This window comes from Lemur catta, chromosome 2 (genome assembly GCF_020740605.2).
Source record: "Lemur catta isolate mLemCat1 chromosome 2, mLemCat1.pri, whole genome shotgun sequence".
In the NCBI taxonomy this organism is placed as follows: domain Eukaryota; kingdom Metazoa; phylum Chordata; class Mammalia; order Primates; family Lemuridae; genus Lemur; species Lemur catta.
This window is the reverse complement of record NC_059129.1, coordinates 103915370-103938885: the sequence shown is the minus strand read 5'-3', so window position 1 is coordinate 103938885 and position 23516 is coordinate 103915370. Positions and strand designations below refer to the sequence as shown.

At 40.2% G+C, this 23516-nt stretch overlaps 1 long non-coding RNA gene across 2 annotated transcripts in view; it reads right to left on the bottom strand.

Moving 5' to 3' along the window:
- Positions 1-657: 657 nt before the first annotated feature.
- The window catches only part of LOC123632216, a 42796-nt gene continuing 19937 nt past the window's right edge, over positions 658-23516 (bottom strand). The window contains exons 5-6 of one of the 2 annotated variants that reach the window (XR_006733303.1): positions 2944-3020; positions 658-718 (exon numbers count right to left, since the gene is read on the bottom strand). This is a non-coding gene — a long non-coding RNA (uncharacterized LOC123632216). Of the gene's footprint in view, positions 719-1588; positions 1660-2943; positions 3021-23516 lie in introns of those variants that run through there. The other variant, XR_006733302.1, reaches the window with a different exon arrangement.

Genomic DNA, 23516 nt, shown 5'->3' with positions numbered 1-23516 from the left:
CGCGTGTGATGTCTGAGAGGCGGGATTCTCCCATTACGTTGATTCATCTTTTCCCTCCCCCCATCTTTGGAGTTGAGGGACGTCAGCAACATAATTGGCCGTTTGGGTAAAAGACGTTACAGTAAGAGAAGTTGGATGCCCACCCAGGAACATGTGCTCTGCAGAGCGCCTATAAAAACAACTCTAGGACTGAGGACTGAGGGAAAGGCTGGGGCTGGTGAGTCCCAGAGGAAGGGAGAGGGGTAAACAAGCGCCACATGTACCATTCCATATGCTGGCAGGCCATGGACCAGGGACAAGCAGGATAAGCCATGTTCCCAGGGGGAGCAGAGGAAGCTTTTCCATCTATAAACTTTGTGCCATGATTCCAAACACTTGCAAAAGAGAAGTGGTGCATAAAATGCAAAGAGCCCTTGTGTAGATAGGAATCCAAAGACTTTATATCTTTTCTTCATTTTTCATTTAATAAACATTTGCTTAGCACCTACTCTGTGCCAGGTTCTGGGGATCCAAAGGTAATGTGAGGACTGGGAGATGCAAGGAGTTTATAGGCTGTTGGGAGAAACAGAAAAGAACAGCTTTTTTTACCGTGGAGCTGAACCTTGGTTTCTGTGCAGCCATCCAACTCCGACATGAAAGCTTGAATCGAGGCTCCCCGTCAACTTGTTGGGTGACCTTATTTCAGCTGCCTAATCTTCCAGTGCTTCTGTTTCCTTATCTGTAAAATAAGAATAAAGCTGCCTTTCCCTTATATAGAAGGCTCAAGTGAAATGTATCTGAAGGAGTCTATGGATGTCCGTGTGTAAGGCAGCATTACTAATAGAGTTGTGCCTTTTTCTATGTAAGGAAGCCTTGAGATTTCCAGAAAATTATGTGTCAACTTGGCCTCTCTTTACTGAGGTTTGCAAGAGCTCACAAAAGAGAAAATAATCCCATGACAAAGATTTCCCACGTAAAGAGAGGTACATGGAAAGAAACAATTGTTCAATTGATATGTGTCCCAATGAAGTACAAAACACACACCATGGAAATAGCTACACTTACTTAGCATTTACTTCATGCCAGGCATTATGCAATGTGTTCTCCACACATACACATCTCATTTAATCCCCCAAACAGCCCAGTGAATTAACTTTATTATCTTTACTTTCCAGGTGAGGAAATTGACACCCAGAGAAGTTAAGCAACTTGCCCAAGGTCACACAGCTAACAAGTGAGGCCGCCTTGGTTCAAACCCAAACTGCCTGACTCTGGGGGGGTTGTTTTTAAGCTCCAGACTGCGCCATCTCTGCTGCTGGTGGGGAAGGATGAAACCATGACTCCAGCAAGCAAGCAGAGCCATGCACAGAACCGCTAGCTGGCAGGGCTGGAGAAGGTCAGCAAGGTCATTTGCTCTCCCTCCCTACCCTCAGCTCATTGTACATAAGAGAAAAATGGCTCACAAAACAGTGCAGCATGCTGCTGAGAAAGGTCACCTGTAATCCCATGATCTTCCCACCAAACAGCATGGACCGGGCTGCTGGGTCACTGAGCAGGACCTCCGGAAGAGGGATTTACACGGGGTGACTTCACAAGGACCAGAGCAGTCAAGGGTCAGGAGCTGAGTATTCCTGGGTCTTCCTGACTCATCTCCTCCTCCAAGGCCCAGCTCCCTTCTGGCTGTTAGGAAAACCATGCCCTAGATCAGTGGTTCTCAAACTTTAGCAGGCATCAGAGGCACCTGGAGGGCTTGTTAAAACTCAGATTGCTGGGCTCCACTTCCAGAGTTTCTGATTCAGGAATTGATGAGGGTTAGGAAGGGTTGGAAAAATTTGAATTTCTATCAAGTTCCCAGGTGATGCTGACGCCTTTGGTCCAGAGGCCACATTTTGAAAACTACTAGTTTATAGCATTGACCTTGAGGATGAGTGGGTGTTTAATACAATATTTGGCCTAAAACCACTAGTTGCTCCCTAATGTCTATTCTCCCCTTCTTCTGCAGTAATAGAAAATACAATTATTTAACTGAGCGCATAGCCAATCAAAACAGAGACAGTATTTTGTGGCTCCCTTGCAGTTGGGTGTGACCATGTGATCTAGTTACAGCTGATGAGATTTGAGCAGTAGTGATGTGTGCAACTTTCAGGTTGTGCCCTTGAAGGGATGGGGCACGCCCTTCACTTTCACCTGCCCCTCCCGTGCTGGTGGAATATAGACGTGGAGATAAGTTATCTTGGACTATGCAGAAGAAGCATAGGCCCCTGATGATGTAGTAAAACAGAGTTCTTAAACCATCTTGGACTTTAATATGAAAGAAAAATAAACTCCTATCTTTATTTAAGCCACTGTTATTTTGGGTTTCTGTCACTCGCACCCAAATCTATATCCTAACTGAAACAGACACATATCAACCAAAATCTTAACACACCAAAAATAAAGTAGATAAATAAGCTAAACTAAAGTAGCTAAACAGGTAGGTAATTGGAACATTTATTAGTCAACAATCAGAGCTCAAAATGTAACAGACACTTGATCTGGAGAACTAGATATATCACCAATCATCTTTAGTTGGTTTGGCCAAGATTTAACTTTGCCAAAAGTCATTTAGCTGTTTCTAAAGATTTCATTTCAAATTTACAGTTATAGAAAATGTTCCCCAGTCATTTTATTGCCCTAAATTATACCTATAATCTTCCTAACTTGGATCGTTAACTGATACACAATTATGTTTCTAGAAGAAGACCAGAATCCCAGCAGATGATTTAAAATAAAAGTTAAATGGATGTAATTTGTGTTTATTTTTATCTTATTGGAACCAAATACTATAAAATTGCCACTCTCTATTTCATAGTGATGGTTTGAGGAAAGTAGATATAATTTCCCTCGAAATAGTTCCTTTAAGGAAAGCATACAGGGATGAGACTAAAATTACCCAAGGAAGGAAGACAAGAAAAAAGGTCTCACCATGATCAGGTTCTGTCCATGCAGATTCACTTTCATCCATATGTCACTTTCCAAAATCGCAGCCCTTATATTGATCTCTGAAAAAAATCAACAGTCAGAATAGCAAAAATGAGAGCATCTCAATGTGAATGAATAACAGCAAAAGTGTTACACCTTTCTGTAGCATCTTAGAGTTTGTAAAGCATTTTGTAACACTTTATCTTATCTGCAGTTGAAAGAAACCAACATTTTTTTAAATAAGTTTCCAAGAGTTATCACCCACAATGACATGAAGTTGCTGGCAGATGATGTTAGATAGAAGTAATAAACATGTTCCCCAGATTGTTTGCCAGTTCCGCTTAATAATCCAGGGCTCACTTTGAGTTGCTCCAAATTAATGGTGTTGGTTATTTGGATTTGGACTGAAAATGTTGGGTAAAGTGTTTTCTGACACTTCTGCCTGTCTTTAGAACCTAGAACAGTTCCTGATGTGTAGATAACACTCAATAAAGACAGAATGAATAAATGAATACAATATACATTGAAGCAAGTAGAAATTGAGATAAACAACTTGGAATTCTAAATATCCCACAATGAACATGCCTTAGAAGGGATTACAGAGCTGGCTTAAAGGATCCCACCTCTTCCTTGGTAATTAAGTCTTCAGCAGAGCCATAAGGTGATTAAAGGTGAACATGTATGTGGCTGGCATTCATTTACACGGAGTAATTATAAAGCAAATGCATACTTACAAAAGCCATTGACAATACTTACAGGATGACAAAACACCCATGCTAATTACAATTCATGAGCAGTACATGGGACTATATATTTAAAAGAATACACTAAGCAATTTCAGAATAATCTCCACATTTCTACAAAGGTGTTTCTTGCAACACCCACTGTGATTTCATCAGATTCTGACTGTAACTTTGAAATGAGACTGTGACCACAGACCTCCCAAAAGTCTGCTATCACGGATGGCAGATAATTTCACTGCTCTGCAAATGTTTATGTAACAAACTAAAAATAAAACGTTTTTTACAATTTGGAAATTACAGTGACAAGACACCCTCCCAGATCATTCTTGTTGAATATCTCAATCTGTTTTTAAGCTATAGAGAAAATAAATTAATGGAAGGAGGAAACATAAGGGAGAGTTAGGGAAAGGAGAGTGGTTTGGGTCACAGGCCCCCAATGCATTTCTTGTGACGGTCACAGAAGGACAGGGGAGGGCTGTGGAGGCACCTGTAAAGTGTCTATGCGATTATATTATGATTAAGAAAGTAAGCTTCATCAGGGAACACTGCTGAAAGTTACTTCAGGAAGGTACAAATCCATCAAGAGGATTTTCTTAAATAAAGAAATGAAAGTTTACTTGGCTAGAAGATAGACACCACTCCTCTCATGTTGCTCTGTGGTTGAGCAACACGCATAACCACAGAGGAAAAGCTCATCATGTTCCAAGAAGATGGAAAACAAGAGGGCTAATTACAGGATGTTTAAAAAAATAATACTGAAGTAATTTTTATTTGTTAACTTGATTGCAAGCTATAAAATGTGATTAAAATACCTATTGTGCTGTAATTTCTTTATAATTTGGTATTTTTAGAGTCAGGTTTCAAAATGATACCATCCAAGGGACTCTCAGAATTTAAATGCAAAATTAAAAAGCACTTGTACAACAAGTACCAGTAGCTAGTTTTATCCACACAAAATGAAACAGGTTTCGGATTTCATCAGGTGACAGGCAGGCAATGATCTCAGCATGGGGAAAGCTTTGAAAATGTGGTGCTTTCAACCAGGCTTCCAAATAAGCTGGTGACCAGCAGCCACAAGCAGTGCAACACCTGGCTGGGCTCAGGGATACTCAGGGGCTGAGCCCAAGGCTGCAGTCCTGGCCGGGGCCTACGCTGGGAGGCACTTACGAATGCTGAGCCAGTGAATGAATGATCAGGTATGGGTCAGAGACCGTGGACTTAGGGAGTAAAAGGAATTCAGAAGTCTTCCTATCTGGTCGGTGATGGATATTCCTAAATTGTACATCTGACTTTTGTGACTAAATTTCAAAGCGAGCCTTTCCAAAGCAGTGGAATCATTACGGTAGCTGATCTGAAAACCCAAGACCCCACACCCCCCACGAGATGCTCTTCCCCCAAAAGTGTAACAGTCCCCCCACACACACACCCTTAACTTCAGCTCTGAACTGAATGTTTATGCCACAGGACAGACTTTTTCTCCTTTCCCCCTTCTCACCTGGGTCAGGCAGTTGTTTTGACATAAAAGCCTAAGAGAAAAACTTACAGGATTGTTCATCCAGGTAGTGAAAGGCTGACTGATTATTTTCTGGGTTCACCCCCTAAGAGACACCACAGTTCAGGACTCTTCTGCCTTTCCTGGCATCTGGTGCTCCCAGGCCACCCAGGGGAGGACCAGATGGAGCTGCTGGACCCTGGGGGCAGGAGGAACTCTGGCAAAAGGACAGCTAGCTGGGGGTGGGGGGCAGACAAGAGCCAAGACTTGAAAAGGAGGAGAGACCTGGAGACCACCAAGCAGCTTCAAAATAGGTAGGATGCATGGCTTGAACTTGAGGAAATGCTCATTTGAGACATTTTCAGATTCTCGGTGGGGGCTGCCTGTCCTCTCCCTTCCAAGATACAGGTTGAATTCCGGGGCTACATGAAGTTGTCAAAAACATACAGACTTTCACTGATTTTTGGTTAATTTATTTGTATAAATCAATAAGCATACCTGCGAGGTAGGTATCATCCATTCCACCTCCTCTACACACCACATAGATGAGGAGACTGGGGCCCAGAGAGGGCCAATGACTTTCCCAACCGAGATCACACCGCCAGCAGCAGCAGACCCCGACCCTGAATCCAGGCCTTGCCCAGATCACGATGAGCTGTCGGGCTGTGCATGGACATCGATCTTTTCCTTTGTCTGTGTGACTGAGTTTTTTACACATTTAATAGAATGCCCACAGAAATGAAGTTTGTGTGGAAGAAAAGTGACAGAAAATCATCTTGGACTCACCAAGAGTAGATTCCCCTCTGGGGGGCGGGTGTGTCCCCAGGAATGACTGAAGGTAGCTGTACTCTGAAAGTCAGGGGCAGAGCGAGTGGCTCGATTGTCCAGGGAAAGGACAAACAGGACAGCACCCTGACCCTGTGGGGGAGCCAGAGGGAAGGAAGGCACTGGGTCCTGCTGGGCTGTTAGCGCTGGAAGCTAACAGAGTGGCCGCAGGCGGGTGCCTGGGCATGGGAGGAGGAAGGAAAATGACTAGGAGAGGAGGGGACGGAATGGGGTTGTAGCCTCTGCCACATTCAAGGCCACCTTCTGCTCAGCGCTTGCACCCTCCCCACGGCAGGAAACAGGCTCCAACATCCTTGGCTCTCGCCCAAGCAGGGGCTGGCCAGCTTCGTGCACTCAGGCCGTCTTCCCTGACGCCAGTCATCAGTCGGCAGAGACAACCCAGCTGTGCCAGGGCACCCACCGGCCCTCACCAGCTCTCAGAGGGGAGGCCGGTGGGGCCAGGCACAGGGTGCCCAAGTGTCTGTACTAGCCTTAAACCCAGAGGGAAGGTGGTGGGCACCCCCGTTAAAAAGGAAATTGCCAAATATTAGATTTCAGTCATCAAGCAAGTTCAATGCATAAAATGCATAAAATACCTGAAGAATTTACCCTTAATAAGTATAATACTTTTTCACCAAGGGTTGTGTAAGCAGTTGGTTTGGGGGAAGAAGGGTGTCAAAGGCAGGCTTGCCTTTTGGGAGAACACGTAATAGAATGTTCTCACAACCACTTATGACTCATCACTGAAGACCATTTCTGAAAAGTTTGCAGTTTTTAATTATTATTCATATCTTTGGTTAAAATTAAATTATTTTGTGTGTGCAAGGGTAATGTACTAAACTGTTTTCCCTATTGTCTTAGCCCATTTATGATGTGATGACAAAATGTCTTAAGCTGGGTCATTTATAAAGAACAGAAATTTATTTTCTCCCAGTTCTGGAGGCTGGGAAGTCCAAGATCAAGTTGTCAGCAGACCTGGTGTCCAATGAGGGCTGCTCTCTGCTTCCAAGGTGGTGCCTTCTTGCTGTGTCCTCCGGAGAGGATGAACTCTATGTCCTTGCTCTGTGGAAGAGCAGAAGAGAGCGAAAAGGGTCTAAGCTGGTTCCTTCTAGCCCCCTCCATAAGGCCCTAATCCATTCATAAGGGCAGAGCCATCATGATTTAATCACTTCCCAAAAGGCCCTAACTCTTAACACCACCATAAGGGGGATTAAGTTCCACCACATGAAATTTTGGAGGACATTTAGACCATAGTACCTATATTCTCCCTTTTCCTCATTTTAAGCAGGGAGCCAGGTTTTATGACTTCTTTCCCTGAGAATGGCTTCACAAAAAGCAAAAGCAGCTTGGTGTCCAAGACTCTGTCTTTCTCAGAGCCCACACTTTTGAAAAATATAAAAGAAGATGCAGGTAGCCCATGTCAAATAGGGGCAACTCTCTACAGGAATGACTCCTGGGAGCCAGAGAGTGATTATGGCTCAGGCAGAGGCCTCTACACTTGACCAAAGAGTGCCAGGCCCTTGGGCATCCCAGAAACAGGAAAGCCCCAGAAAGAGAGAACCAACAGGCTGGCAGAGGTGGTCATCATTGTGAACTGCAGCTAGGCCTTTTTTGCCTATGACTCCTGGACTCACACATCTGGGGCTGGGGAAGGGGACGCTCTAGGCATGCTGCAGTTAGATTTCCTGCCAGGCTGGTGGCCTGCAAGCTCAAGGGTGGGAATTTCATATGATTAACAAAACTCCGTATGTCTTGCACACCTACATTTGAGGATTGCAATTCATCTCAACCCTATACATTTCCTACAGTAAAGATGCCAATCACTTTACCAGTAAATCATACTGTGTCTCATTATGAAGAGTGACCAGCTGTGTTAGCTTAAAAGGACACAAGGACACAAAAATTAGAGGAGACAGCCGGGGGGGGGGGGGGCAGAGTTCAGTGTTCTAGTCCCACAGCTTCTGTGTATCCATAAATATCAGTTTTCTTGTCTTTTACAATGTGGGATTGAACTTGATTGATAACTCCAAAAGCATGAATTTTAGGGAGTACAAGGACAAACATTTTTTAAATTTAGTAATTATGTGTATATTTTAATATGGATTAGAAAATACATGTACATAACTAGCACATGAAACCCGTGATTTCCCACATATTATTGTTTGGATGGGGCTCTGCCATGCATTGATAATGCAAATCATGACAGCACTTTAATTATAGGATTGCACATAATGAACACAGGACCCAGGAGCCTGACTCTTGACCATAATTACTCAGAGATATGGTGACAGAAGGTACTGTTCATCCTTGACTTGGATTCTTAGTCCCTGAATTCCTAGTCACATCATTGCCTCTATCAGTAATATGTCAAGCTATCCCCTTCAAAAGTGGACAATCGATTATTGTAAAAAGTCTGTATCAGTGAATATTAGTATATTAGAAAAGCAGACAACTTATCTTTGCTCTGTTGAACTAAATACACACCTGACTTGGACTTCTTGGTGCTGGTTAAACAGCTGCAGGTGCTGGACCCTGGGCATGCCTGGGTTCAAAGCCTCACTCTGCCGCCAACTAACTCTGTGACCTCTGACAAGTTGCTTCACCTCTTTAAGCCCCAGTTTCCTATTCTGTTAAACATGAAGGGTGCCGCTAAATACTTCGTGAGGCCCTTGTGAGAATTCAATATGCATTAAAGCTCTTAGAACTGCACCTGGTACAGATCTAAGGTAGTAAGCCTGTTAGCTTTTAAATAACTTTTAAAAATATTTTCATTGATGTAGAATCTCATCTTAGTCTTTGATTTAGCAACATCAAGCTACCAGTCAATCATACATGGCCTCCATACTTCCACTGAGGAAGCTATTTAGATTTTTTTATAACTAGATTATTACCTGTAATTCATCATTAATTTTTATGTCTTAATAACATTCCTTTGTTCTCTACTTATTTTTACAGTTATGCTCTATTTTTGGCAAGTAACACAGGTTTTGTTTTGTGGAAGTCATATAAACTTTCACTTAAAGCAAATTAAAGTTTAAACTTACAGTTTAAAAAAATGTAAGTTCATATAAAGAAAAGTACTAGGTAAATAATCGTACAACGGATATCCCACTACATCCAAAACCATGAAACTATTATGAAGACTAAATTTTGGAAGCTCTGAAGTAGGTGTTTCCCGAGCCTGCTTTCCCTTCTAGCATCCTATTATTTCACAGTCTACTTATTGCTATTTTTGAAAGATCTTTTGCTAGTGTTTTATAGTGTCTAATTACTTATGGTTAGGAAATGGAAGAAAAACATAAAGGGAAAGGAAGAAATGCTATCTCATTGACTAAAGCAGTGCTTCTCAAACTTTAGCATGTCATACGAATTACCTGGGGATCTTAAAGTTCATATTCTGATTCAGTAGGTCTGCGGTGGGGTCCAGGAATTTGCATTTCCAACAAGCTCCCAGGTGGCACTGCTGCAGCTGGTCTGGGAACCACACTTTGATCAGGCAGGTGCTAGAAGCAAATCTATGTCTATAGAGAGAGGAGCTGTGTGATGTGCCAGCACAGCTGTTATACAACCAAAACATGTGCGTCCATGGCATTAAGGTTAATCACAGTCCCATGTCACTGAGAGTAGAAAACTTCATTTTCTCAGTTTTGGGCAAAGAATTATGTTTCCCAAATTTCATGAGGTATTTACAAACAATATTTCTATCTACCTGGAAATTTTTGGACATTCAACTGAAAAATTCAGAACCAATAAGAGAACCCAGTTATATAGCCATGAGTAGAAAAGAAATAAAACAATGCATTTCCTACAAGCCAGTAAAAAGCGGTTAGAAAATGTAACTGTATATGCGTATGGGGGGAATGAGAAATGGAGGAATTTCATTTATAACAGCAAACAAAGAGTACTTTGCTTAACCAAAATATCCAAAAATATGAACTATATGAACAAAATGACAAAATTAGAATTTAACTAAGGTACATCTGCATGCAAAAGAATTAAGTTGGACCCTTACCATACATCATACACAAAAATTAACTCAAAATGGATCAGAGACCTAAACATGAAAGCTAAAACTAAAACTTTTAGAAGAAAACATAAGGGAAAAACTTCATGACATTGGATTTGGCAATGATTTCTTATATATGATACAAAAGCACAAGCAACACAATTTAAAAATTGATACATTGTACTTCATCAAAATTAAAAACTTCTGTACATCAAAGGACACAATCAAGAGTAAAGAGGCAACTACAGAATGAGAAAATAGTTACAAACCATATGTCTGATAAAGGGATAATATCCAGAATATACAAACAATTCCTATAACTTAACAACAAAAAACCTCATTTAAATATGAGCAAAGGATTTGAACAGGCATTTTTTCAAAGAAGATATACAAATAAGCACATTTAAAAATGCTCAGATCACTAATCATTAGGGAAATGCAAATCAAAACCACAATAAAGTATCACCTTGCACCTATTAGGATGGCTACTATTAAACAAAAAAACAGAAAATAAGCCAGGGTATGGAGAAATTATAACCCTTGTGCACTGTCGGTGGGAATGTAAAATGGTGTAACCACTATGGAAAACAGTATGGCTGTTCCTCAAAAAATTAAACATAGAATTACCACATGATCCAGCAATCGCACCCTAGATATACCCAAGCATATTGAAAGTAGGGACTAGAAGAGATATTTGTACACCCATGTTCATGGCAGCATTATTCACAATAGCCAAAAGGTGGAACTAACCCAATAGAAGAATGGATAAAAATGTGGTCTATACATACACTGTGTATATGCAGTCTTAAAAAAAAAGGAAATTCTGACACACCCTACAACATGTATGAACCTTGAAAACACTATGCTAAGTGAAATAAGCCAGTCACAAAAAAACAAATACCATATGGTTCCATTTCTATGAAGTCCCTAAGTTAGTCAAATTCATAGACACAGAAAGCAGAAAGGTGATTGCCAGGGGCTGGCAGTAAGGGAGAATGGGGAGTTATTGTTTAATAGGTACAAAGTTTTGGTTTATGATGATGAAGAAGTTCTAGAGACGAATAGTGGTAACAATTGCACAACAACGTGAAGATACTTACTGCCACTCAATTGTACACTTAAAAATGGTCAAGATGGTAATTTTTATTATGTATATTTTACCACAGTTTTTAAAAACTTAAGGAACATGAACAAAGACTGGAATAAATAGACAGATGTGTCCAGCGTTAGTACAGTTACATACAGGGAATGTAACACTCTTATACATTGGTGAGGGAGGACTGGGGGAGAGATAAATTGGTACAAATTTCTGGAGGACAATGTGACAATACGATTTTGCCTACCTTTTAACCTAGAAAGCGTGTTAGGTAAATATAATGTGCAAAGATTGGGCTAAAAATCAACCCATAGCAGTGCTATGTATAAGAATAAAAACATGAAAACTTCTTAAATGTTTGAAAATAGGAGATTGGTTAAGTGTGGTACATTATTCATGAAATGGAATAAAATATCTTCTTTAAAAATGACATTTAGAAGAATATTAAATGAACTGGAAGTGTATACACAATTTAGTGAATGGAAAAAGGTTATAAAAAGTAGATACAACATACATATACAGAACAATGACTAGCAGTATATTCCAAAATATTAACAGCGAGTATGTAGAAAAGTGAATTATAACTTATTTTCCCTCTTTTGTCTATCTATATTTTCTATCTTTTTTGGGTGACAAGCTTATATTACTTTTGCATCAAGCAGTATCAGTAACTTTTAAAAATAATTTTTTTAAAACTCTGGATAAATCTTGAGGAGAAAAACTCTAATCATTCATTGGTACATAATAGGAGATGTCCACTTTAGATTTTTTTTAAATGTTAAAGCAGTGAGGAAATTTAGAAATGATCTAGTCCTATTCACTCTTTTTAAAATTAAGAGACAAAGTATACAGAATTTTAAGTAAGCTGACAAAGGGCACTATATTACTTTGGTTTTAATTTGGCTAGGAATAAAAGAACTCAAATTAACAGTAGTTTGGACGCAGAAGATTTTATTCACTTAAGTAAAATTTCTATAATTCTGAACCTGGGGCTGAAGCAGTGTTCTGTGGTATCTCAGGGAGAAGGTTTCTATCTTGTTCCACTATCCTTAGCATTTAGTATCCAACTTGTGATCTAACAAAGCTGTTGGAGGTCCAGCCACCACATCTGCTTTCCAGAGAAAGTGTGAAGTAGAAAGAAGAGAAAAACCCACCCTCTCTTTTAAAGGGTACTTCTCGGAAGTTACTCATAACATATCTGTTTATATGCTATTAACCAGAACTCTGTCACCCGATTGCACATAAACACAAAAGAGGTTAGAAAATGCAGTATTCACTGCATAGTGACTGTGCTTAGCTAAAAATCAGAGTTCTGTTATGAAGGCAGAAGAAGAGAAAAGGTAGCTGCCTCAGCGCCTACAGGATTGGCAAGAGACCGACTAGAGTGCTCTCTCCTGCACCACACTTGCCCTGCAGAGACAGGCACACCAGAGCTCTCACTCATTCTGACCACGGAGGGTGAGAGCATCACCACACTACCCAATATGGAGTTTGTTTTAAAATTCAGTTTGCTAAAGTTTCAATTAGAATATATTTAATGATTGTCGCAATAAACGAGAAGCAAACATCAAGGCAATTATATTTTTAAAAACTAAAGGGTCCCATCTCTAGAAATAACCAGTACAATCTTTTATAACTTCTTCCAATACTCAGTTTTTACATGATTATATTTTTAAGATGTATGGACAGAATTATAAGCACTGTGCAATGCTATGTTTTCACTTAGTGTTGTTTAACATACACTTTCTCACATGTCCATATAGTCCATATAGCTACCATTTTAATGCCAAGATATTGAATCAATATGCCAATTATAGTCCATTTTCATTATTTCCAGTTTGTTTTGTATTTGTTGTTGATGTTGGTTTGTCACTACAAATAGAATAGCTATAAACATCTTAGTGCAGGTAAGCATTTCTTTCTTTCAAGAATTTCTGTAGAATATATTTTTAAACATGGGCTTACCAGGGCAAGGACCATGGCCAATTTGATGGCTCCTATGTGAATCATATGCCCTCCAGAAAGTTCTCTAATTTTCAAGATATTTACATCATTCAGTGATACTATTAATACTTTGTCCTCTGCCCTGCCAAATCTAAATTTCTACTATATTAGTGGTTCGTAATTTACTGGGGACATGGTGATATCACTAAATCACTTGAATTTGAATATCTTTAAATTTTTTTGTGAGAGGAGTTCAGACAGAGTATCACTCTGTCACCCTGGGTAGAGTGCAGTGGTGTCATGATAGCTCACTGCAACCTCCAACTCCTGGGCTCAAGCGATCCTCCTGCCTCAGCCTCTCCAGTAGCTGGGACTACAGGTGTGGGCCATGAAGCCCGGCTAATTTCTCTCTTTTTGGTAGAGACAGGGTCTCACTTTTGCTCAGGCTGGTCTCGAACTCCTGAGCTCAAGTGATTCTCCTGCCTCTGCCTCCCAGAGTGCTAGGGTTACAGGCGTGAGCCACCATGCTTGGCCTTTAAATGTTTTTTAAGCTGAACATTATCTATTAATATGTTTATTTACTATTTGTGTTTTTAATTCCTTTGAGCCATATGTTCATTCATGTTTTTATAATCTGACTACACTTAGAAACTGCTGTTGTAAGTTTGCATCAGTTCCTCTTTCTGAACTCAAAATTTGCATCTTATCATTTATATTATGAATGATTTTCCTTTCTGTTGCTTTTCTTTTTTTTCCCCCCTTAGGGCAGTTCAAACGACAGTGAAAGGGTTAAAAAGCAATATTGCTTAGAAAGCGTAATGATACATATGTTTCTGCTCAACCGGGAATACATTGCCTGATGGGGCCCAGGTCTGGGAGGTTATGTTTTCTATTAGAAGAAATAGGCTCAGAAGTTCTCTTTGCTGCCCACAGAAATGGCAGGGCTTGGAATACAGGGGCAGCAGAGTGGATACTCAAGATAAAACACAAGGAAGCAAGAAACCATTCCAGGCCATGCGAAGGGCCTTCTGGCAAGCATTTTGCATACTATACAGATTGGTCTCCTACTTTTGCACGTGATGTATTCCTAAAAAGCCATTTGAATTCGAATCTCTGAAAATCACACATTAATGCACATATTTTGGAGTGGGAGAAGGCTGCCTTATACTCAAAGAGAAAAAACATAGTGAATCCTAATTAATGGTTCCTTAGACACTGTCTCTCTCAGGCCTGAACCAAGAGCCGAAGAGAGAATATTGAGCCAGGTAATCCCCCTTTCTTTGCACCCCTTCCCTGATACACTTCCAGGGGTCCCAGCAGAGGGTCATGAAGCCCTCAGTCTTAACCTTGAACTCTGGGACACAGTAGTTATCTGGCACAGAGGTGATGCTTATTTTCTAGCACGGAGACAGGCAAGACACAAACAAGCAAATAAAAGCTAAAATCTGAAAACAAGCAAATAAATAAGCTTGATAATTACCAGCTGTGATACATGCAATAAAGGATACAGACAGGGTGATGTCAGAGAGAGTAACTTGGAGGTGGGGTTATTTAAGATAAGATGGTCAGGGAGGCTCTCCCTGAGGAGGGGACATTTGCGCTGAGGCGTGAAGGACTGGCAGACACTCACAGAGCAGGGAGGAGGACGCCAGGAAGAGGGAGCAAGGGAGAGAGCTGGGGGCCTTCAAGAAACTGAAAGGCAGGACACAGGGAGCAGGAGAGGGCGCAAGCAGGGACCTCCTCTTGCATGGTGAAGACTTTGAATTTTATTCTACAGGAAGTGGGAAGTCAGAATCATAGAAATACAATTGAACAAAGCAGATTTAAAACACTGTTTAAACAAGGCTTTTTTAATGTTTGGATCCTCTGTATACTACACTAGATTCATTGCATTTAATCGTACAAGTATTTTAAATGTATATCATTAAGTCCACTTTGTGACAGGTAATTTATTCTATTATTTTAATAGACAAAATAGTATGTTTTCTTCACAGTTTTAGTGAGCACCTAATCTTGTTTTCTTACAGGTATTTCATGCATATTTTATGCTGAGCTCATATTAAACTCATACACTCTTTTGCAAACAAGTCCAATGTTTAGGCACCAGCTTATCTTCCCAGTGTGTGTGTCAAGACGGTAATTTTCTTGATTTGATCTCATGTTCAGACTAAGGCTTTGTAGTTAGGAATATTAAGTACAATTCCCTCTTCTTTCTCAGCCTTCAAGAATGCCGAGAGTAAACTAATGTTTCTCTAGTAGATTGCTCTTCCCATTAATTTATTCATTCATTGATTCATTCTTCCTAGTCATTAACTCAATATATATTTCTTAATGTCTATCATGAGCCAGGTACTGTATAACATTGGAGATACAAAGATAGATGAGATATTTTCTGCCACCAAGGAGCTCACGTACTGGTAGAGGAGACAGACACTGAACAAATAATAATGATGCAGTGCAATGTTTATAACTACATATGCAAGGGTAACTCAAAGTCAGGGAGTGGTTCATTTTGCTTGGGGAAACTCGTACAAACTTGACAGAGTCTTTGGCATTTGACCTGGGTCTTAAATATTTGAGAAAGATTTACTGGGTAAAGATGAGGAAAAGGCATTCCAGAAAGAGGAAACAGTACAAGCAAAGATGAGAAATAATATACATTTTTATGAAAAAGAATACATGTACATGGTTCAAAAATATAATTTTTAATAAGAGTTATAATGAGACAGCCTTTCCTCCATACCTTCATCCTAAAGAGCAACCTTCATTTTCCTTTTTTTTAAGTAATATTTTTATTTTATAATAGTTTTAGGTTTGAAGAAAACATGTAAAGATAGTATAGAGATTTTCTGCATATGCCATATCCAGTTCTCCCTATTAATTATTAATAAATTGATAATATCAATAGCTTACTAGTATGGTACATTTGTCATAATTAATGAACCAATATCAATGTGTAATTAATCCAAATCCAGACTTTATCCAGATTTCCTAGGTTTTTACCTAATTTCCTTTTTCTATCCCAGGATCCCCTCTAGGATCCCACATTTCATTTAGTTACCATTGTCTCTGTAGGTCCCTCGTGGCTATGGCAGTTTCTTAGACTTCCGTTGTTTTTGTTCTTTCCCTTTCTTGTTGAGAGAGTGTGGTGAGCAGAATCATGGCCCCCAAAGATGCCCTTGATTTAACATCCAGAACCTGCCAATGTGTTATGTTATATGGCAAAGGGGAATTAAGATTCCAGAAGGAGTTCAGGCTGGTCATCCGTGGACTGTAGGATGGGAAGAGGGGCCTGGAGAATCCAGACAGGCTCAGTGTGGTCAGGACTCTCCTTGCAAGGAGAAAAGGAGGCAGAGGGCCCAGGAAATGGCCATGTGAGTAGGACGCTGCCGGCACTGCTGGCTTTGAAGATGAAGGAAGGAGACCAAGAGCCAAGGAGAGCAGCATCTATAGAAGCTGGGAACCGGCAAGGAAATGAATCCCCCCCCCCCCCCCCCCCCCCCCCGGGCTCCAGAAAGGATCACAGCCCTGCCAAGACTTTGATATTAGCCCAGCGAGATTCATGTGGGATTTCTGATCTACAGAACTGAAAGGTTATCAGTTTATGCTGTTTTAAGGCTCTCAGTTTGTGGTAATTTGTCACAGCAGCAATAGAAAACGAATAGGCGGTTTCCCTCACATAGCCCATTCCATGCTGACTTCACCATGGGGTGAAGGTTAGGAAACCATCCTGTTGGAGAACTGCAAAATGCTAGTATACCTAGTATAACTTTTCCTGGGAACCACTCAGTTTCTCCAGCAAGGACTCCTCTTGTCCCATCTGGAAGTCTACCTGAATTCTAGGAGCAAAGAGAGGGAAAGGCACCAAGAATATGCCCACGCGATAGGCAGATTGGCAATTATTCACTCACAGCCCTAGGCCAACTCCAGGCCATGCTGCGCACATCAGCTCCAAACCCTGAGCCTGTCCTTCTAGTCACCGAAAAATAAATCAGCCTCCACTTGTCCTTTAAGATGTAGCAGCCTCGGTCCAGTTAGAGCAGATCAGAGCCATCCATTTTCTGTCTTTTGAAATATGATTGAACTGTTTTATCAATGAATGTCTTCTCTCCACTTCTCTTTGTACTTGCAAGTTTAAGCATCTTTTATCTTTTTAAATATTTCAGTAGGATCTCTAAAAGGAGAGGCTATAAACTTATGTGTTCATTCTTCTAGCTTTAACCTGAACAAGGGGGTAAAACGTTTTAATGTTTAAAAGCACAGATAGGCCTGCATTTAAATTCTGCCTCTGTCACATACTGTTTCTAAGACTGGGCAGTTTACTCACCTTGGGAAACCACGGTCTCCTCTCTGTAAAATGGGAATGGTGCTACCGCCTATCTCATCAAGCTGTTCTGAGGATCAAATGAAATATTTATGGTCAGCACAGTGCCTGGCATTCAGCAACTTTTTAATAAATGTTAGTGATTACCATGTAAGGTAAAAAAGGATTTGCATATGATATAAAGGGGAATTTTAGGACATGAGGCCAAAAAAAGGTCAAACTGGTGTTATAAAGAGATAATCTGTAACAGTGGCATGGCTCGGGGAAGACTAGACGCAGGGAAGTCAGTTATGAGGCTATTTCAATAGTCCAAGAAAGACAGGATGAGGCCATGCACCCAAAAAATGACAGTGTTGGTAGAAAGGATAGGATTGACTAAAGCTGGATTTAGACACACAGTTCTCACCCTGGATGGCCATTATAATCCCCTGGGGAGTTTTAAAAAAAATACCGATACCCAATGCCACACCCAGACCACTGAATCAGAATGTCTGCAGGTAAGACCCAGGCATCAGTATTTTTAAAGCCTCCAAGGTGATTCTTTTTTTTTAATCATTAAAATTTTAATTAAACTTTTTTTCATCACATCTCTTTTGAAATGGAAGTAGTTGTTACCATTATTCCATTTACCTTACATAGTGGGCATAGGCTATATAAATCTGTTAACAATGAGATGATTTTATTTAAAGAAAGGTAAGAATGAATTATTTGAAGTATAAATAATGAGATCTAAATATGTTAATTAAAAACCCTTGAAATTTAAGGTATTAGATTTCTTTTTTTAATTGCGTATTAATTTTTTTCAGAATTTTACAGAAACACACGTTTTGATTACATAATTTGGTTTTGTACAGTTAGTGTGCACTGTGCCCATTAGGTGTGAATTTACCCATCCCCTCCTTCCCCTCCCACCTACTTGATTTCCCTTGACTTTTACTTCCATATGTGCACATAAGTGTTGATCGATTAGTTCCAATTTAGTATTGAGTAAATGTGGTGTTTATTTTTCCATTCTTGCGATACTTCGCAAGAACAATGGTCTCGCAAGATCACCATTTTTTTATGGTTGAGTAATGCTCCATGGTATACGTATACCACATTTTATTAATTCCAAGGTGATTCTAATGTGCATCCAGGCTTTGTAGAAGTCATAGGACTGGTCAAATGATTGTCTGAGGGCACAAAAGAAGAGGAAAGATACAGAATAGCAAAGTTTCTGGTTTGAATGGTTGGGTAGTTGGAGCTTCAGTCTCAGGAATACATTTAGAGGATAATTCATACTACTTCAAGCAACTTTTCATCCAAGTTCCTGTGCAAAAGAGGACAGAGTTGGGATGTCTAATTGAATTGATAATAAAGTATATTTCTAATTGTTACTCTACCTGTCTTGCACCTGTTCCATCTTTAGGGAAAGCAAAATGTTGGGACACTGTTTCTCCCTGGCGCTTTCACAGCTGTCAAGAGAATGCAGCCAGAGCTTCAGGAGGGCCTCAGAGAGGCAGTCACTGCACCCACACCCACAGCCCACTGCGGGATGTGGGGGGACAGTAGGTTGCAGGTCAGATCACTGTCCTTGATGAGAGCCCTTAAACCAGGCTTGCAGTGGCTGCAGTAGTTTTATTTATTTAGGATTTACAACCTGCTTACTTTCAAAAGGATTTGAGGTAGCTTATCAGATTAAGCTAAAGCACACAATTAGGAAATCAAAACAGAGGCCACCAAAGGGCCTGGAAGAAATAGATGCTTCCAGGCATCTGAGAAGAGCTGTTCTCTGTAGCTGGGCCCTGATGCAGCCTCTGAGTTCCCCAGAGGACACTGTGGGTTGTGTGGTTTTTAGGTTTGACTCTAAAAAAAGCACACCCTTTTCCAGGAGGGACCAGTTGTTTTCATGAAACAAAACTTGAAGAGGTTTTACTGCATGTACTTAACCTTCGTTGTATAACAAATTTCTGGAGGAGGAAAGGAAAGAGGGAGCTAAGTAAATGGCCCAGACACCTAGAGACTCTGCAGCTATAAAACTCACAGCAGTGACTGGGAACCAGAGGCCCGGGCTCCGCACCAGCAGTCAGCCAGTCTGCTCCATCCAAAACACGCTGGGCCTGAGCCAATACATCTTCATCTCTGACACTTGGACACATGCATTCCTGATTAAATTAGAAAGGAAGAACTATACACTTACTAGAATTTATAGTTAATACATCCTTAAAGTTCTCTCCTTCAAATATTTCCTTAATCACATGAGCTCTTAGTACATGATAGAAGAGTGTATTCATCATTAAATTTCCAAAAAGAATTTGTAGTGCAAAATGTATATTGTTGGTAAAGTGAGACCTAAATAATTGAGATATCAGATATGGGTAGGACAGACTACATTATATTTTCAGTCATACCCAAGGCTAGCCCACCTGAACAAGATAATGGACAATAAGAATTCCTGCAAGCAGAGTCAGTGGAAAGTGATCTATCTATCTATCTGTTTATTGAGATGGGGTCTCACTCTGTCACCCAGGCTGGAGTGCAGTGGTGCAATCATAGCTCACTGCAGCCTAGAACTCCTGAGCTTTAGCAATCCTCCTGCCTCAGCCTCCTAAATAGCTGGGATTATAGGCATGAGTCACCATACCCAGCTGATTTAAAAGAGAAGATTTATTCTTCATAAGAATCTGTAAAGTGGGAAAGGAATAAACATTTACTGGGTTCTGAGTATGACATGCATATACATCTGCAAGATGATATGTATATACATCTCCAGAGTCCAAGGGCACTGAGTAACTCCAGCTAACTTCATAGGTGCTGTGTATACCTTATTTCATTTAACCCTCACAAGAGTGATTTTAAAGCAAGATAAATTTCCGCCTTTTACATTTGAGGAAACTGAAGTTAAGTCATCTGCTCAATGTGACACAGACTGGACTCAAACCCAGAACTGTGTTTTTCCAAAGTCTGTGCCTTTCCCCTTCCCTCTTAATTGTCAATGTACTTGGTTGAGTCTCTGAAGTTCTACTTCATTCAGCAAGGAAACTGTTATTTTTGCAGATCTCTTTGTTAAAACTGTAAGAGTATGGTCAAAAGGCTCTGACGTGACAACCAATAATGTCTGCTATATTTGTGTAATTCTTTTCAATGTTTTCAAAGGTCTTCAAGCCTATTAGTTTTTATTATTCTCCTAACAATTCTATGAGTTGGTTCAGGGCTGGGGGAGTTAATCTCCCTTGGCCTTATGGAAAAACTGAGGCTCCAAACCCAGCGATCCCTCTATCACCAAACATTTCCTCAAACCTCATTTCAACATGAAGGATGTTGTCCCTAATGAGGACCTATGTCATGTGTCAAAGATCATTTCACCTAAATCTATATCATCGGGTATCAGAACATAAGGAGGGTTATTTAGCGTCGGGAAGCAACAGGACAAGAATTGGCCCTGCACTGCTGAGAAAACTGGTATGGGAGGTCAGATGCCGGTTTTTGAGGGGCCCAGTTTCCAAGACCAGAGAGCCAAGGATAAGCCCAGCTAATTTTATTGGTGAGGACCAAGTCCCTTTCCCTTGCTGGTGGGTGGCCAGGTTGGGTGCCAAGGGTAGGGAATGGGGAGAGTCATGGTTCTCTACACCAGAAAAGACCTGGTCACCTCTAGTTTATAATCTACAGCACTGCCACGCTGGCAGGTTTCTGCAAACAAATGGTAGAAAGATCACTTTTCACATCTGATTCCCATTCCCAAAAAAGAAACTTCTATTTTAGGTAATCAGTTATGTTCAGCAAGTAGTATTTACAATTGAACACTGAGGTCAGCACCATGCTAATGTTAGGGAGAACTGCTATTATTATTATCCAAATGAAATATTAAGAAAGTACAGTGTGCTACTATCAAATTAAATATTAGGGGACGTGCACTGGGCTAGCATTGCAGTGAAGAGAAAACAAACTAGGGGTTTATGTTCTAATTCAGGAAAATAGGTCAAGAGGACACATTTGGGGGCCCAGAAAAGGACCCAGATGAATGGTTTGGTACCTTCATAACTTCTAGTGAAAATAAGGAAAATGGCTCAATGAATGATTTGTAAAATTAACTAACTTGAAATTCTCCATATCTAGGAATATCAAAATGACATCTTAAATGGCAAAGGAGATTAAGATAAATTTTTCTAAGAGACAAATGGGATTCCTAAGTTTACATTTAATTTCTAATGTGACAGCATCTTCCTATAAAAATTTGACACTAAGTAACATTTTAGAGTAGTCTTATGAATATTGGTAAATAATTTAAGAGATGTTTTACTCGTTGGAAGTGTCTAATTTGTTTTGAATATAGGTTTCCATAATATATAAATGATATTTTTCTCCACTGCTGCACACTAGATTCATGTACTGTAGTGAAGGTTGACTGACCCAGTAAAATCACAAAGGAAAAACAAGCTGCTCATCTTTTCAAGGCTTTTTAGCATATGCTGTATTTAGATACATTTTTTTTTTTTACTATAGTTTTCACTACTCCAAAAACAGTGTGTAAATGAGTAGTGCAGAAAATGCATGGCAGCACAACATAACTCCATGTGATGTTTGCAGTTTAGCTCTCATCACTTAGTCTTAGTTTTTCTCTTAACTCTTCACTGCTTATGCCCTGGTAGTTTCAGACTCCAACTGGGCCTAGTGCTTACTTTCTTTCCCAGATTCTACCATTCCAGGGAAAGGAAATCTCAGACCTTGATTTCTTGGCACAATTCCCTTTAGCACAGATCGAGCCCAGTTCACTTTAAAAAAAAAAAAAAAAGTGTAGAATTGTTTGTTTGTTTGTTTCACTTGAAATTTAGATTAAAAAAATAAGTTTCTGGCTGGGCACTGTGGCTCACGCCTGCAATCCTAGCACTTTGGGAGGCCGAGACAGGTGGATGGCTTGAGGCCAGGAGTTCAAGATCAGCCTGAGAAACACAGCAATATCCTGTCACTACAAAAAGTAGAAAAATTAGCCATGCATGGTGGCACACATCTGTATTCCCAGCTACTCAGGAGGCTGAGACAGGAGGATCCCTTGAGCCCAGGAGTTTGAGGTTGCAGTGGGCTCTGATGTTACCATTGTACTCTAGCCCTGGAAATACAGTGAGACTCTGTCTCAAAAAAAAAAAAAAAGAAAAGAAAAAGTTTCTAATCCTAAATTGTACATGTCAGAAAGAACGCAGAATTGTAAGTCAGAGGACCTGAGTCTTCAATGCTCATGTTTTTATCTGTAAAAGGATGGTTCCCAGTGCATTCGATAATCGACACTCAACTATGATTTATCAATAGTTTGAGTGACTACTGTGTGCCAAATCCTCTGCTGGGTGCTAGATAAATCACAGAGGTGGAGGCATGAACCACACCATCAAGGACTCTTCATTCCTAGCATCACTGGTTGCTGATTGACATTGAGCTCTGCTGAGACAGGTGACAATGCTGCCAGATCACCTTGATGACTGTTTTTGCCCAAAAAGCCGTATTTAAGGGAAAATTTTAACCTATTTTTTCCCAACCCAAAATACAAATGGGCCATAATATTAGGTTTATTATTATAATGTGCATGTCATATGCAAAGATGCTGCATCAGATTAAAGGAAGGGAGCATCTCAGAATGAACTCCATGCACCTGCTTCACTTCCTCAAAGGCTCTCTTTGCTAAACATTTGAAGCAGAATTTCCCAAAATGTGTTTCATAGTGAACTAGTTCCTCAGAATGTTAAATAATATTCTGTGAAAGAAGGTTCTAGCATTATAGAAGTTGGAGGAACACCGGATAGGAAAGCTAAACAGGTTTCCTTAGAGCAGTGTTCTCGGTGCCTCTATTGTGTAATGTGACTCTAACAGAGCAGGGAAGGATGTTTGGAAGCGCTACCCAAACTTATTTGACCATAGAACTTGCTTGCCTGTTTGTTTCACAGAGCCTTGTTTTTCATGGGACCAGTCCTCTACAGAATGAGCCATTAGGCTACTTCTGAAATGATTATTTATTTTAAAATGCATGTCTTTCACACACACACAAAAACCTTGTACATGAATATTCATAACACCTTATGCATAAAATTCCAAAAGTGGAAACAGTCCAACTGTCCATCAACTGATGAATGAATTTAAAAAATGTGGTATATAACCATACAGTGGAATATTATTTAGTC